Genomic DNA, 5,712 nt, shown 5'->3' on the forward strand with positions numbered 1-5,712 from the left:
GAAGAGCACTCTTTGACATAAATCACAGCAAGATCTTTTTTGATCCACCTCCTAGAGTAATGGAAATAAAAATATAAATAAACAGATGGGACCTAATGAAACTCAAAAGCTTTTGCACAGCAAAGGAAACCATAAACAAGACCAAAAGACAACCCTCAGAATGGGAGAAAATATTTGCAAACGAATCAACGGACAAAAGATTATTCTCCAAAATATATAAGCAGCTCACGCAGCTCAATATTAAAGAAACAAACAGCCCAATTCAAAAATGAGCAGAAGACCTAATAGATATTTCTCCAAAGAAAACATACAGAAGGCGACGAAGCACATGAAAAGCTTTTCACCATCACTAATTATTAGAGAAATGCAAATCAAAACTATGAGGTATCACCTCACACCAGTTAGAAGGGCATCATCAGAAAATCTACAAACAACAAATGCTGGAGATGGTGTGGAGAAAAGGGGACCCTCTTGCACTGTTCGTGGGAATGTAAATTGATACAGCCACTATGGAGAACAGTATGGAGTTTCCTTAAAAAACTAAAAATAGAATTACCATATGACCCAGCAATCCCACTAGTGGGCATATACCCAGAGAAAACAATAATTCAAAAAGACACATGTGGGCTTCCCTGTTGGCGCAGTGGTTGGGAGTCCGCCTGCCGATGCAGGGGACACGGGTTCGTGCTCTGGTCCGGGAAGATCCCACATGCCGCGGAGCGGCTAGGCCCGTGAGCCATGGCCGCTGGGCCTGCATGTCTGGAGCCTGTGCTCCACAACAGGAGAGGCCACAACAGTGAGAGGCCTGCGTACCGCAAAAAAAAAAAAAAAAAGACACATGCACCCCAATATTCATTGCAGCACTCATTACAATAGCCAGGTCATGGAAGCAACCTAAATGCCCATCGACAGAGAAATGGATAAAGAAGATGTGGTACATATATACAATGGAATATTACTCAGCCATAAAAAGGAATGAAACTGGGCCATTTGTTGAGACGTGGATGGATCTAGAGACTTTCATACAGAGTGAAGTAAGTCAGAAAGAGAAAAACAAATATCGTATATTAACACATGTATGTGGAATATAGAATAATGGTACAGATGAACCAGTTTGCAGGGCAGAAGTTGAGACACAGATGTAGAGAGCAAACGTATGGACACCAAGGGGATAAAGCTGCGGGGCGGTGGGGATGGTGGTGTGATGAATTGAGCAATTCAGGTTGACATGTATACACTGATGTGTATAAAATTGATTACTAATAAGAACCTGCTGTATAAAAATATAAATAAAATAAAATTTAAAAATTAAAAAAATATCACGTGACTGTGGTCACAGGAGAAATGGGAAATCCTCAGATGCTTGAAATGAAGGGGTAACTGGAAAAAAGCAGTGAACTTTGGAAGCTGATGAGCACCTTTCCAGGGAGATTAGTGGTCCTGGAAGCCTTGCTTGGAGATTTTTCTTTTAACACCAAAACATTGGGCTGGGCCCTTGAGCAACTGAAACTGATACCACTACATAAATTTGAAACCTTTAAAAGATTTGCATGGTGGTCCAGTGGGTAAGACTCTGCAATCCCTGTGCAGGGGGCCCAGGTTCATTACCTGGGCAGGAAACTAGATCCCACATGCCGCAACTAAAGATTCCACATGCCACAACGAAGATCCTGTGTGCTGCAATTAAGACCCAATGCAGCCAAATAAATAAATACTAAAAAAAAATAAAAACTTTGCCTACTAAGTAAAAGGGCAGAGTACAAAAAGTCAAAAACCCAAACCCATGCATCAGCACTAAGAGAAGATTAGAAAAATAAATAAATAAATAAATAACACCTATAAATGGCAACGTTCAAGGACAGCCATTATAAGAACTGAAATGGAGTGTAAATCTTCCAAACCAGAAAAGAGAAAGAAATTGAATAAGAAAATAAATATGTCACAGGGCTTCCCTGGTGGCATAGTGGTTAAGAATCCGCCTGCCAATGCAGGGGACACGGGTTCGAGCCCTGGTCTGGGAAGATCCCACATGCCACAGAGCAACTAAGCCCATGCACCACAACTACTAAGCCTTTGCTCTAGAGCCTGTGAGCCACAACTATTGAGCTCGTGTGATGCAACTACTGAAGCCCACATGTCTAGAGCCCATGCTCCGCAACAAGAGAAGCCACCACAATGAGAAGCCAGCGTACCACAACTAAGAATAGCCCCCTCTCGCCACAATTAGAGAAAGCCCGCGCACAGCAATGAAGAGCCAACACAGCCAAAAATAAATAAATAAAAAGAAAGAAAATAAATATGCCACAAATTCAATATTTTTAAAAAAGAAAAGAGAAAAAAATTCTACAAAAGATAACACAAAGTAAAATGGTAGGAAGAAGCCCAAACATTTAATCAACAAAATGTAAATGACTTAACTATGTTAGTTGAAATAGGCTTAGAAGGATTTTGAGAACAGTAATACAGAATTCAGCCATGTGCTTTTACAAAAGAGGTACCGAAACCTTACAGACATGGGAAGGTTAAAAGTAAAAAGAATAGAAAAAGATGAAACACATAAATCCTAAACAAAAGAAAGCTGGTGAAAAGAGATTAATTTCAGATAAAATGGACTTTAAGACAGAAAACATCTTTAGGAGCAATGTAGTTTCTACATAATATTTTGAAACCTTTAACACTAGAAAGATGCTTCAACATAGTTTCAAAAACAAAGTAAAAATTGATAAAATTACCTAGAATTACCAAGAAGAATAGGAGAATTCAGCATCAGAGTGAACTATTTCAATAAAACATGTGCAATTATTGGGAGGTGAAACAGACAAATGTTAGGGTTGTGGTGAGGGTTAACTGATAAGGTGTATCATTTCACATATAAAATTTTGCCTGAGCGCCTGTTTAGTGTGAGGGCACTATTCTAGATTTTGGGTTAGAGGCATGACACACAGATGTGGTCCCTGATCTTGAGTCAGAGTCCAGGACCTGGGGGAGTGCGGAGAAGGTGGCCAGGACACCCCCTCTCCACGGTATGAAATTCGGAGGTATAGTTCACATACTTGGGACTTAGGTCTTCTTTGGGTCTCGTCTGTAGCACTTAGGAACCGCACGTATTGGGACAGTAGTTTAATCTCAATCTATATATAAAATGGGATGCAGTGCGCCCCTCCAAGTGTAGGTGGGTAACATGACATAAGGTATTTGAAAGTCTTAGCACGATGCTTGGCATAAGTTCTCAGTAATTGATAGCATTTACTATAACTCATTATTTTTCAAAACGCTCTGAATCAGCAGTTGCTGCTGAACCTGATGATAAAGTTTTAATAACACTCTGTTTGAAAGCAGTGGTACTTTGTGGATGAATATCAGATGGATGAATCTATTTTCCCACAAATCCTAATTTTCCAGTTTTTTATTCTTTTTATCTAACTTTATAGTTCTGCATATTTGAGGCCCACAGTAGGCAAACCTGAATGCTGTGTTTACTTTTGGCAGTTCTTAGTGTGCTTAGAATTTTAGAGTCAGTGTAATGCAGTGTGTCTTTCTTAGCATCCTGGTCAGAATGGTCAATGTCTCATGGCCATGCCTAGACCGTCTAACATGATATTTGCATAAAACTCAGAATCTGAAACCATTAACTCTTTAAAAAAATTCTTTCGTCAGTGGTTTCCTATTTATATGAGCTGCCATTTCATTTTAAGAGATTAGCACCAAATGTGGCAAGGATTCACAGCAGAACAGGTCCCAGTGCATTTCTGCTATCTGTCGTTTTTTAAATACATTAATAAATATTTACTAAATTCTTCTTAGATGACAGACACTTTTCTATGTCAGGCATAGCAGAGAGCACAATCATGAATAAGTCATGATTCCTACTCTGGAGGGTCTCACTGTTTAGTGGGAGAAATAAGACAGATTAAAAAAAATTACTCTCCCTAAGATCAGGAAAAAGGCAAGGATGTCTACTCTCACCACTTCTACACAACACTGGTCTGGAGATAATAACCAGTGTAATAGGCAAAAATTTGAAAAGAGAAATAACATAAATAATGGAGATGAATAATTAAAACTCTTTATTCTCAGACAACTAAAAGCTTCTTTGTATTTTGTCACAGTCTTTGTTTTAAAGTCTAGTTCATCTGATACAAATATTGCTACCTCAGCTTTCATTTCATTTCCATTTGCATGAAATACCTTTTCCCATCTCCTCACTTTCAGTCTCTGTGTGTCCAGATCTGAAGTGAGTCTCTTATAGGCAGCATGTACATGGGTCTTGTTTTTGTATCCTTTTGGCCACTCTACATCTTCGATTGGAACATTTAGTCCACCTATATTTAAAGTAATTATTGATAGGTATGAAATATTGCCATCTTGTAATTGTTTTGAGGTTGTTTTGTAGTTCTTTCTTGTTCGTTTTTTCTTCTTTTTCTCTCTTCCCTTGTGATTTAATGACTATCTTTAGTATTATGTTTGGATTCCTTTCTTTTTGTGTGTGTGTGTGTGTGTGTGTATCTATTGTAGATTTTTGGCTTGTGGTTACTATAAGGTTTATATATAGCAGTCTCTCTCTCTTCCCATATATATATATATACTTATATATATGTGTATATATGATTATTTTAAGTTGATGACTTCAAGTTCAAATGCATTTTAACAGCCTTGAATTTTTACCACCCCCCAACGTTTAATGTTTTTGACATCATATTTTACATCTTTTTGTTTTGTGTATCCCTTAACTACTTATTGTAGATATAGATGATTGTGCTACTTTTGTCTTTTATCCTTCCTACCAGCTTTATAAATGGTTGATCTACTACCTTTACTCTATGTTTGCCTTACCAGTGAGACTTTCCTTTTGTAATTTTTGTATTTCTAGTGTGGCGTTTCTTTTCTGCTTAGAGAAGTCCCTTTAACATGTCTTGTAAAGCTGGTTTCTTGTTGCTGAACTCTTTTAGCTTTTGCTTGTCTGTAAAACTCTTGGTCTCTTCTTCAAATCTGAATGATGGCCTTGCTGGGTAGAGTATTCTTGGTTGTAGGTTTTTTCCTTTCTTCACTTTAAATATATTGTGCCACTCTTTTCTGGCCTGTAGAGTTTCTGATGAAACTTAAGCCGATAGTCTTATGGGAGTTCCCTTGTATGTAATTAGTTACTTTTCCCTTTCTGCTTTTAGTATTCTCTCTTTATCTTTTGTCTCTGCCATTTTAACTACAGTGTGTCTTGGGGTGATCCTGTTTGGTTTGATCTTGTTTTGGACTCTCTGTGCCTCCTAGACCTGTTGCCTTTTTCTTTTCTCAGGTTACAGAAGTTTTCAGCTATTATGTCTTCAAATATGTTCACTGTCCCTTTCTCTCTCTCTTCTCTTTCTGGGACTCCTATGATGCAAATGTTAGTATGCTTGATAGTGTACCAGAGGTACCGTAAACTGTCCTCATTTAAAAATTTTTTTTTTTGCTGTTCAGCTTGAGTAATTTCCACTACTCTGACTTCCAATTTACTGATCTGCTCCTTTGTATCATCTAATCTACTCTTGACTTCTTTAATGTATTTTTAATTTTAGTTATGGTATTCTTCAGCTCTGTTTGGTTACTCTTTATATTTTCTAATTCTGTTAGAAACTTCTAACTTCTTACTGTGCTCATCCATTCAACTCCCGAGTTGAGAATCTTTATAATCATTACCTTTATAATCATTATCTTTATAATCATTACTTTATTGGT

This window comes from Pseudorca crassidens, chromosome 14, assembly GCF_039906515.1.
Source record: "Pseudorca crassidens isolate mPseCra1 chromosome 14, mPseCra1.hap1, whole genome shotgun sequence".
Taxonomy (NCBI): domain Eukaryota; kingdom Metazoa; phylum Chordata; class Mammalia; order Artiodactyla; family Delphinidae; genus Pseudorca; species Pseudorca crassidens.